Genomic DNA, 12,390 nt, shown 5'->3' with positions numbered 1-12,390 from the left:
GGGCCCTTTTCAGATGCCAGTCCAGCCCTGCAATAAATCTATTATATCCAATTTAATTTTCATCCTACTAAGATTTCTAGTTAAATTATTTCTCTGGGCCTGATAATTCCTACAATATAAAATAACATGTTCAATTGCCTCATCTTCCCTACGATCACATTTCCCTGACTTATTTTTTCCTATCATATATAGGTTTTTATTCAATCCATTATGTCCAATTCTAAGTCTTGTTATAATTGTCTCTTCTCTTCTACTTCTTTCTGATCTTCTCATTTTCCCTATTTTCCTTTGTATTTTATACAACCAACGTCCTTTTCTTTCTTCCTCCCATAACTTTTGCCATCTTTCTTCTTTCTTCTTTCTTCAACTCCATAATGCGCTGGTACCCATTTAAAATTTACTATCAGCCCCATCATATTAATTCTATAAAGAGTTTGTTCTATTTCAATGAATATATCTGGTCTACTATCTGACTTACTATTTTGAATACTAAATAATGAAGAACTAGAATCTGAACATATAATTGATTTTAATGGTTTAACCTCTTCTATCCATTGAACTTATGTCTATGGTCGTTCCTGTCTTCACAGTTTGGTTTACCGTTAAACATCAGCTGTTCTTTCTTTGGACATCGGCCGCTTTTTCCTCTCATTATCAGCCCAGATACATCTGTTAACATCAGAGTTGTTTCTTTGCAGCTAATCTGCGTTTTGCTTTAGGATGTTTTGTTTGGAAAATGCAGGCGTCGTCTGTAATTAAATTGAACAAGAAAGTATGATCAAAGTCAAGTGTAATCAAAGTAAGAGGTCTCTGGATATCATACATTAGAGGCAGATTAATGCGTTCACTTTAATGTTTCTGTGGGTAAATGAGAAGCTAATATTAACCACTTTAAATTTCATTGAATAGCTTATGAATTTTTTTCCATTTCCCTTCGATGTCAATACATTTGAATGAATCTTTTCAGGTGAAAACGTGATAAATTTACAAACCATTCACTAAACGTTTGAGTCTCAGATAAATATTAATGTTGTGATGTAGGGGCTCTATTACACAGACAATCTCAGGCTGCCACGATTAGATTAAATTAGATTAAGTCAAAACATCACGTGTCAACAGAGTAGAGCCACTCCTCCTGACTGAATAAAAAGGCTTAAAATGAAAACAAAAACTTATTTTCATAGGTAAACATCTCATAAATGCACAAATAAGCAGCACCGACACAAAATAAAGGGAGATCTGTTTTATTTTCAGAGGCATCGGACAACAATTCCTTCTTTTTTTTTATTTTTGGGCATTTCAGAGGGTTTCCTAGAACAGGAGCAACAACTAAGGCACAGCACAACTCCCAGAGAGAGACGACTATAAAGAAAAGCAACAAAACAGTCACAAACAGACAGAAAAACAGGCTGAAAAAGCATCAAATGAAGCCTCTCAGCTGGGATTTTCCCCTTCTGAGCAACACTTTCATACCATAGAAATGTCTTATAAAAGCCTCAGAAATAATCACGACTGCATCCAAACATCTGGACGTCTAAACAACTTCAAATCTGTACAGCCTCTTATTTATCTTTATTTTCTACTTTTTTTTTATTAACAAAACTTTGACAGTTTCACTATTTGTATGAAAAATACACAAAATATGTAAAATGGCTTTGAATTATTAATATTTCACTAGATATTTGAACACTTTCTCCAGGATTAAAAACAATCAAATATATTCGTACCTCTTGCCGTTTGGGTTCACTGCGTCTAACATTTTAAAGGATATATCCAATTCTTTCAAACCTGTCCTGCATGAATTATTCTTACTTGAAGCGCTGACCGTCCCAGTTCACTCAGATTTACCCTGAAAGCCTCCAGTCGGGTTAAATCAATCAGTTCAGCTGAATGTCAGTAAGTATAATTTGTTTTATTTGTTCATTTTCTGAGTGATGGGGAATATAACTGAGTGTGGAGTTTATGGAAGACAGAAAAATTCAAACAAATACATGAAAAAAAGTATCTAATTTATTCAGTGTCTTGAATTAATGTCCATTGAGTCACTTTTATTTAGGCTAAATGTACATTAAATGCATTTATGTTGATATATTTCTCTATTTTAGCAGCTGTTACAACACAAGGAGCTTCAGACCTCTAGATTTCTCTCTGGTTCACACAGCCGAGATGAGTAGAAATATGAGTTTAGGCAGAAATAAATGCAAGACATCAATTCAGCGTTCTATTTTTGGATTTTCCATTTAATTTCTGCATTCACGCGTCATCTTTTTGTCCTGCAGAGGATCGCACCACCAAGAATTAAGATTAATCATTTCGATTTCATTCAAATCATGGATCCATCAAGCCCGTGGCGTCTGTAAGATCTGGTTAAGTATCCTAAGCACACAGAAAATGTACTGGACTTTATTTATTTTCACGGTTTGGTTGGGAGAGGGTTCAGTTCACACGGCAACTTAGGTGCGAGTTGATCTTAAATGTTGGCACGTTGCACATGTGGAATTTAGAAAGGAAAAAGAAAAAGTCATGTGTTTTGCAGAACTACCCTAAATTATCCTAAAAATCTCTCCACTGTCTCTGTGAGACATCCAGGGGCCTCGGGGCAGATTTTGGGGTCCATGTGGAGGCCAACTGGCCTGCTGCAGATCACCAAATTCAACTTTGTGGACAAATGCAACTCCAACTGCAGATGCTCAAACCATAGATCAGCCCTTAAATAATGACTGTTACCACTCATGTCTGTTTCATCAACTTCACAGCAGAGCGCAAAGAGTTCAGATCTCCGCCAAGACTGAATAAAAATATCCTTTTATCACTTCTAAGCTGTGCCTAACTACAGTCAAACAGACCTAATCACATCTAGACTGTTGCTTGTTTTTAAATTCATTTTAATTGATTTTATTTGTTTCTCTTTATATTCATTTATGTATTTTTAATGCTTTTTACACTCTCTGCTGCAATGCTTTTATTTTATGTAAAGCATTTTGAATTGTTTGTACATGAAATGTGCTATAAAAATAAATTTGATTTGAATTGACATCTCTGACAGAACTATTAAAGACTGAGACAGAAAAAAAATGACTGAAACTCTGATGAACATGGTATATTTTCTGTACTACTGTTAATTAAAACATGAAAATATGTGAAAAACAGCAGCTTCTTCCTTATATCCTTATACCAAGCTAAGCTAAGCTACGCTAAGCTAAAGTAAGCTAGGCTAAACGAAGCTAAGCTAAAGTAAGCTAGGCTAAACGACGCTAAAGTATTCTATGCTAAATTAAGCTAAGCTATGTGGCTGTAGGTTGTTGTTGTTTGTTATACACACATAAAGGTGGTTCCAAACAGAACATTTAAAACTCAGTAATGAAGTCTCTAACAGTCAAATTATTTCATCAAAGGGACCAAAAACAAAAGATCAAGCTGTATTAAAACACCATCAGCTGATGCTTAAATTGAAAAAGTTCAACACTGTGAAACACTGATTGAACACATAAGGGCGCAAAAGAGGCGAACTATCCCTTTAAACATCACGAGCTGTGAGACGACATGTTGGACTGTAACAGATATCACAATTAACAAATGTACAAATAAAAATTTAGAAAAAATTGAAAATAGTTCATGCTCGCACTATTTTCTTAGCGGTGGCGGAGTAATATCAACGAACATCCAGTACAAAATGTCAAATAAAACACGACAGAAGCAACTTTTCGCCACGAAGGCTGCGGCTACACGAAAACGTTTTTCACTGTAAACGATACTTTTTCTAATTGTTTCGCTGTCGCGGCCACACGGAGCCGGCGTTCCCACTACCCCAAAACGATAGTTTTTGAGAACGGGTTCCAGAGTGGGAAAGTTTGAAAACGGCCTCGTTTCGTTTCCATTGTTACAGCGAAAACGTTTTTGCGTCAGTCAAACGTTGACGCTGTGAGCCAATTTTAACACTTCTCTATTGTCTCACAGCGCGGCGTGACACAGTGGCGTGTGTACTGCATCGTTTCATCGTTTTCATCCGTTTTCGTCTGGACCCGAGTCTTTACAGCAGCGCGTTGCCGTGTGGTCGCAAGAATTTTCGTACCCGTTTTCAAAAAAAACCTCGTTTCGTTTTCGTGTAGCCGTAGCCGAAATTTGATATGGATTACCAGTGCACACCAGTAACCACTCCGGTGAGTTGATGGTTTTGAAAAAGGACGTTCATTGTGCTTTTACGGACCTTTTAAGACATGCACATGACTAGCCGTTCTGAAGCAGGTTGAGAAGAATCAAAATTAGGCAAATACCGGAGACAGCAGTAAACATCAAAAAAGCGGTGAGGCGGGTTCTAAAACATTGCAGACGACTCAGAAAAGGGGCTTAATGTTGAAAATACCGCAGTTCCCCTTTAAATAATGTTTTCTCTACAGTGATGCAATTTATATGCATGATGTTTCTATACGTTTCTTTGTACATTTATACTTTTATATATATATATATATATATATATATATATATATATATATATATATATATATATAGATAGATAGACAGATAGATAGATAGATATATATATATATATTTATTATTACTGTAATTTATTTATTCATTTCAACCATAGTGACAATATAATTAGCACTATGATTAACTTAAAGTCCTATTTTGTAATGATTAAGAGATTGTTGGTGTATTTGAGCAAAGCTGATGAATTTGAACTGTTCTGACATGTATGCATCTACTTTCCCAACCTTTTCTCTTACAGATATGAGATCAGAAGAAGCTGGGGCGGTATGGAAAAGGCAAAAAAGAAGAAAAAGGAACTAAATGCAGAGATTATTACTTTTACTTTTTACTTTTATTTACTTTCAAACTGTATGAACCCAGTATTTCATGTTTGGTCTCGTAATGTAATCATACACCTGCTTCAACAAACCCACTGTCATCTGGACAAATCAGGCAGCACTGTGAGGATCATGTTCTTTGATTTCTCCAGTGCATTTAACACAATCCAGCCTGATCTGCTTCGTCTTAAACTCCAGAAGACTCAGGTGGAGGCCTCAACAATCACCTGGATTAATGACTACCTGACAAACAGACCACAGTTTGTCAGACTGAAGAATTGTGAATTGAGAATACAGAAATATTCAGATGACTCTGCAGTTGTCGGGTGTATCAGAGATGGACAAGAAGCTGAGTACAGAGAGCTGGTGGACCGCTTTGTGGCATGGTGTGGGAACAATCATCTCATCTTGAATGTTAACAAAACAAAGGAGATGATTGTAGATTTCAGGAGAAACAGGGTCAGATCAAACCCTGTTTCCATCATGGGAGAAGAAGTGGAGGTGGTTGAGGAATATAAATACCTTGGTGTTCATGTGGACAACAGACTGGACTGGAGACACAACAGTGAAGCCATCTACAAGAAAGGACAGAGCAGACTGTACTTCTTGAGGAAGCTAAGGTCCTTCAAGGTTTGCAACAAGATGTTGCAGATCTTCTACAAGTCTGTTGTTGAGAGCGTCATTTCCTCTTGCGTCATCTGTTGGGGCAGCAGCATCAGAACCAGGGACCTAAAAAGACTCAACAACCTGATAAGGAAGGCTGGTTCTGTTCTGGGGACGGCTGTGGAACCTCTGGAGACAATAATGCAAAGAAGGATTTTGCATAAAATCAAGAGAATTATGGACAACCCTGAACATCCTCTCCATGAGACTGTTATCGGAAAACAGAGTCTCTTCAGTCAAAGGCTTCTTCAGTTTGGATGCAAAACGGACCGCTACAGGAAATCTTTCCTGCCCACAGCCATCAGCATCTATAATAACTCCTTGATTTAATTGAGCTACATCAACATTTAATTTCCCTCTGGGATAAATAAAGTATTTTTGAATTGAATTGAATTGTAAGCTTCATTTAATTAGTTTATATTGATCCAGTTTTGCATTTCAGTCTTGCAATATATAACAAAAAAAGATGCGATGGGACAAGTTAGTGCTAGTAACAAGAACCGTCATTCATCAACAGAAGCACATGGACAAGGGATTACTGTGGGAAACCTTTGTCAAGCACTACGATACAAAGTTCCCTTCACAGACTTTACTGTGCAGAGAAGAAGCCTGATGTTAACCTGGTTCCACCATTGGGGGATAAATAAAGTATTTTTCTATTCTACTCTATTCATTGTTCAAACCAAGGTTCATGGTGTAGGTTGATAACCTTTAAGTGCAATATTCAAAAACAACAAACTTGGCAACTGAATTTAGGTGAAAAGGAGACCATTAAACTCCTCTCAGTGTACGCTGTTAGATCTTTCTGGTGTTGTATTGATGTCTGTTTACCCCAACATTTAGGAAAAAATGTCCATATTTGTGCATCCTTAATTCCTTTACTATCTTAATCCCTCCTACTTGTGATAAAAAAAAAGTATTTCACTCGCAATAACACACTTTTTGAATGGAATTAACTTTTTGTTGCATACTAAAGACAAAATAGTATCTGCTGACTTAATATCTCTGAGAGCCAAAGGAAAAACATTTACAAAAGTCAAGCAGGAACGGCAAACAGGGAGAATAACTTCTATCTATTTTAACAGGAAATGTGTAATACGGTTTGATTTTTTCAAAGTAAAGTGCGGATTTATACTTTCTGCTTTCAAAGAATTTGTTTAAACTGACTAATTTTGTAAATGATTTGTGATGCTAGAGTATTTCCGAGTCAAACAGATATGCTTAATATGAATACAGTACATTTAGGCTCCCTCTTGTTGACTCATAAGCATAAATCTGTGCCTGTCCAGTTCATCTTGATCTAAAGTAACGTATAAAACAACATTAAAGTTCTGCTCTAAAAGAACCAAGAAGTGGCGTACACTTGCCAAAAACATGTGGTTCCCAAGGTGAAAGGCACGGACGGGGTTCGAACCCGCGATCTTCGGTTTACGAGACCGACGCCTTACCACTTGGCCACCGCGCCTGATAAGAAAGGGAGGTCATCACACATCAACTTATACACGGAATTTAATTGAAAATATGTCACTTTGTCAGCAGTACTGGGGCAAATTACGACTTACACGCAGGTTAAAGCATTAACAAATCATTAAACTGGCGCTGACATTAAATCCACTACATCAATGTCAAATCATTTGACATGTTTTCGAAGACGTTTCCGTGTGTATTTTATCTGCGTAGCAACCGTGCATGTTCTGGGGAATGTTTGGCTATAAGACCATTAAAATATCATTTTTTAACAAAGCAGCTTAATTTCTCCTCAGATGTCACTACTAAATATGAAATGCAGTTGGTCATATTTAATGTACAGGATCTGGAACAATCTAAAAAATAAAGTAATTACTCTGTTTCTATACATAAGGGGGAGATCTGGAAGTAGAACACACCCGGAAGTAGATGGTTCACAGCAGATTGGATTTCAACCTTTCCCAAAAACATAAAAGCTTTGGATGTTACTTGAAGATGAGATAGTGAAGTGCACATTCTTGGGATGGTGGAGGGATCCTTGTCAATTTAATGAGTATTTCTTGCTGTAAGTTATGACGTTTCGTGAAAATCAAAGCTAGCTTAGGAGACGCGACAGTTTCAGCCTGTGTCCAAGACGTTAAAGGCGACGTTAATGTTAACTTTATGTGTGAACGTGTAGTATTTATCATGTGCATTCGTATTGTGATGTTTGTGCGTTGGCAAATGCTTGTTTTAGTCCTTTTTAATAAGGTATATTGAGCCGGGTTACGCCCGTTAGCATGTGGCTAACGTGAATCAATTAAGTCGGGGTGTTACGCATAAATCTGGACGCAGACCAGATGCAGACAGCTGTCACTGCCAGTATGAACCTCTGAGTTTTAAATGCAACACATATAGTTTGAACTATATACACACGTTATACCAGAAGTAAATCAAGTCTACTTATATCCTACAACAAGTGTTACAAAAAAATAACCTCAAATATTACAATAAAAACATTTATTGCACTCAATTAAATGAGAAAATAGGCTGGTTTTAAAGGACTCTCAGCACTGAAACAACAAAAAGCTGGACCTAAAAGTACCGTGTTGCAGAGGAATAGTCTTTTCCTGATTTTAGACCCTTTAAAGTAGGTAACTTGAGGACAGAGAGTTGAACGTGTCTACAATCGTCATCATTGCTTGAAATGTCTTCTTTTTTTTATAATTAAGTTTTTATTTATTTATTGTGCAGCCTGTTACATTCAAGCTATGTTACTTCATTATGACATAGTCTTCATTTTGTGAACATATATAAAAAGTATGGCTGGGCAAAGATTAAAATGTTTAATCTAATTAATCACATGATTTCCCTGATTAATCACGATTAATCACATTTGTACGCAGAATCCAAAAATGAATCCAAAAGTAGTGTATAGCTTTTAGCATTTAGCTTCATTTTAAGTGTGCTGCCATATGAATGAAAGTGCCATAACATTTGTTGTGCAAACACACTTTTAACATCAGCATCTTTCTGTAGTTTTTATGTAGAAGCCTCGCTCCACTGTCTGTTTCCTTGAATGACTTGCTGCTATCAGTTGTGTGTTTTGCCTTTAAGTGATATTTTAGACTGGAACTACTACGCTGAGAAGACAATTCAACTTGGCAGAGTTTACAGATGACTTTGGTTCTGTCGACTCCGCTGTCTGGAAGAACTTTAACATGAAAATGGCCGAGTAAAAGTTCCGTACCCTTCTCCATGTTTGGTGGATCCGCCGATTACTTTCTTTTCCTGTTCCACAGCAGACAGCAGCAGACTTTTACAGAATAAAAGCCTGTGAGCAGCAGACTTTTACAAAATAAAAGCCTGAGAGCAACAGACTTTTACAGAATAAAAGCCTGTGAGCAACAGACTTTTACAAAATAAAAGCCTGTGAGCAGCAGACTTTTACAATAATAAAATAGATAATAAAACCTGCGTTAATGCGCGATTAAAAAATTTATCTGCGTTAAGTAATTAGCAAGTTAACTCGCCCAGCCCTAATAAAAATGCTTCTTGTTTAAAGTTTCAGTGGGTAGTGTTTAGGGTAATTTATTGGTACAAATACATAATATTGGTAACAATGTTTCCTTTCAAGACAGAAGTCAGAGAGCTGACCAACTTTAAAACACACTTAAAAACAAACTAAAGTCTCATCTGAAATCTCGTGCCTTTGTTTCAGTATCTGACGGAGCTCGTGCCACCTTCAGCTGAGCCCACCTCTCTGCCTCACCATGCCGCTGGTGGTGGATGCTGTGTGGGCGTTGTGGAGCATAGGGGCTGGCGTCTATGACTACTTCCACACCAGTGCCATGGAGGAGAGGATCCACACTCTGGAGAACGTCCTCTCCATCCACCAGTTTGTGATCGCCGGCCTGTCGGCAGGCCTCATCCTGCTCATGACCTACATACTGTGGAGAAAACACTGATACTCACTGACTGACCTGGGTTTCTCCAGGCAACGCCAAACATCCACTGGGTGCCGTTTCATCTGGAGGATGTCTGTTGTCACCCAGGGAAGCTTCCCGATGTTGGCCATGAGGGACATTACGGCTCAAGGACCTGCGCACGTTTGAAGAACAGCATAAATATGGATGTGCCAGATGAGGTCAGGAGCACTGATGGTCATCCTTTACATGAGGAAAGCAGTCCAATTAAAACATGTCTTTGGGTAGTGAGCACTTTGTCTGTTGCTGTGTTTTAAAATGTCAAACCAAGCCTCAAACCCTCCACAGGCCTCATAAATACTAAATCAGAACAGATTGTCAAAACAACCATGCACTTTAACTGCTTTTTGCCCAGCTTGATAGACGTCACTATTTACTGTTGATTAAAGGCACATGGCTGTTTTACTGGTGAAACTGTGTGCCGAGTTTTTAGGAGTTCACCACATAATTATCACAACTTAAATCATGGTTTTATGCTCTTCTTGTGGAGCTCATTCATTTCTCTGAGGCAACGAAAGCAAAACAAAACAAGCAGTTGTGGTCACGATAAAAATCACAGTGCAATCTGTGTTGACAGATTTGTCTGGAAGCCCATTTTCACACTGATTTATGCTCCGTTTACAACAAAAATTAGAGTATTTAGATCTATTTTTTAACGTGGTTAAAACAGGGTGATTTAAATTATGTTCCATTGCAGGTTGCAGTGTGTTTACCTCCGGTACTCTGAGGAATACTAATTATTCAGGACTGGTCCAGCTCACTGCGACCTGCCAGGGTACAACCCTGTAAATATAACATTAAGGTCTAACGTTTCTCTGTATCCTACAGGCTGTTTTAACACTTTCCGATAAATACTACTGAGATAATTGGTTTGTTTTTGAGTTGACGGGTGAGTTCTCGTCCTTTTTCGTTACAGATTTAAGTCTCCATGTGAGATTTGCGAAGGTTTAATATGCGTTTCTGTAAACTGCAGCACCCTCTGTGAAAATACTAGGAATTTTGAGATAACATCATGTTTTTTTTTGTGATTTATCTCATCAATCGTCCCATCTGAAACATCAAATTCCACGTAGCAGAGTCGGCTCAAAGGCTGGGAGTGATCTGCTTTGCTACTCTTATTATAAAGATTATGATCAAAGCGGAGACTGGAAAAGAAAAACATGCTTTGGTGTCGTTGGCTTTTAATCATCCAGGTGTCGGGTGGCATGCAGACTGAGAATTGAGGTCATCCACTGTGTGTTTGTTTTTATGCTGAGCAGAATTGGAGCTTAATATATTAATTTAGTGTTTTCTAATGTGTTCTGGAAAGGCAGATAATGAGATAATTGTTCCCTGTTTGTGCCATGTGTTAGATTTAGGTTTTATTTAATCAAATATTTCTCAATTTCATCAGTGGACCTGCTGACTCTCTGGAGTTAATTGTCAGTGTTCTGTACGACTGTATTTTACTCCATTTTACTACCACAGCTGCTTTTAAAGGGAATGTGTTTGACTTGTCTATTTGCTGACATGATTAAAGAGTAATTAGGAAAGAAGTTCTGCCTATTTTGAATCTTCTTTGCTTCTGCATTTAATCAATCAATCAATCTTTATTTATATAGCGCATTTCATACCACAGGCAACTCAATGTGCTTTACATAAAGACATACAGAAAAAAATATAACACAGAAATACAGGTAAATAAAAACATTAATTTTAGCTAACAGTAAGATTAGTATAACTATAACAAGTAATTTGAGTAAACTAACAAACATGGATAAACCTTCCTCTAAGAGGAGGCATGTCAAAATATAGCTAATAACAGAAAGGTTGATATAATGAATGATAACAAATCTTCAATATATGAATATGACTAAGTTTGCCTCCTAGTGAAGCATTAATAAGATCAGAAACATGGATAAGCTTTCCTCTAAGAGGGAGCATTTAGAAGCCGTTCAATGATCCATAAATTAAAGGAGACTTGGGTAAAAAAACTTTCATCTGAGAGGAAATATTAAGGTTTATACAGTGATAATAGGTCTTAATAAACCATTTGAATATAACTAAGTTTTCCTCTTAGTGAAGCGTTAATGAGATCATTTGAGTAGATAAACTAATAAAAGCTAACAAACATGGATAAACTTTCCTCTAAGAGGAAGCATTTAATGGATGTAAACATCGGGTTAAACCAGAGTGGTTGCTATGGAGACGAAATGAATAAAACAAATCTGTCAGAGGCCTCGTAGAGCTGCTTCATAAAACAGGAAACCTGACTGTAAAATACTAGAATTGTCAAAGTTATACAAATAGAAAGAAGTAAGAAACAAATATTTGGATACAACACAACTTATAAGAAGGTTAATCAATATAAAGATACGAGGGTCAGCTTGTAGAAGTCAGATCTTTATTCGGACACTTGAATTTACTTGTACGGAGAAAAGCATCCCCAGGGTGTAAGTTCATCGAGTGTGTGTTCATGAGCTATTTTAGTCTTAGTTTTTGGGTCAGTGGTTTAGCCTTCACAGGCTTAGATAAGCTCTCATTTCCAACTGCATCCGAGGAAGCGATTCCCTCTAAATCTGATCAACTGCAACTCAAGTTTGTGAACAGAAAGCAACATTTAACAACACACAACGAAACAAAGTATAATACATAGAAGAAGAATAGCAGAAAAAAACCCTTTAGTGATTTGTTTAGTGTCCAAATAATTAAGGAAATTGTGTATTTTTTGCTTTTAATTGATGTGTTCTGCACCTCAAGGCTACCGTACATTAGTAGTCACTGCTTCATTTATTTAAATGTGTCTGTTCAACATAAGATGATTAGAAAATAAAGTTATCCAATACAGCCATGGTTTTCAGATTTTAAACTGTATAAAATGTATGATAAATACTCAATACACAAGGTATAAATTGTATAAATCAATAGCTGTATATTTAATTGTTTATTTGTGGATGTCTGGTCCTGTTGTGCTAATGATTCACAATCATTTGTGTTGTGATTATTAT

At 36.9% G+C, this 12,390-nt stretch overlaps 1 long non-coding RNA gene and 1 other non-coding gene across 2 annotated transcripts; one reads left to right on the top strand and one right to left on the bottom strand.

Annotated features, from left to right (window-relative positions):
* Positions 1 to 6,864: 6,864 nt before the first annotated feature.
* Positions 6,865 to 6,936, bottom strand: trnat-cgu (transfer RNA threonine (anticodon CGU)). The gene has a single exon. It is a non-coding gene; the product is annotated as a tRNA-Thr (tRNA).
* A 123-nt stretch (positions 6,937 to 7,059) lies between these two features.
* LOC142371086 (uncharacterized) lies at positions 7,060 to 10,938 on the top strand. Its single transcript, XR_012767962.1, has 2 exons — positions 7,060 to 7,503; positions 9,139 to 10,938. It is a non-coding gene; the product is annotated as an uncharacterized LOC142371086 (long non-coding RNA).
* Positions 10,939 to 12,390: the final 1,452 nt, after the last annotated feature.

This window comes from Odontesthes bonariensis, chromosome 21, assembly GCF_027942865.1.
Source record: "Odontesthes bonariensis isolate fOdoBon6 chromosome 21, fOdoBon6.hap1, whole genome shotgun sequence".
NCBI lineage: Eukaryota > Metazoa > Chordata > Actinopteri > Atheriniformes > Atherinopsidae > Odontesthes > Odontesthes bonariensis.
The sequence above is the reverse complement of the archived record's forward strand: the minus strand, read 5'-3'. Positions and strand labels throughout refer to the sequence as shown.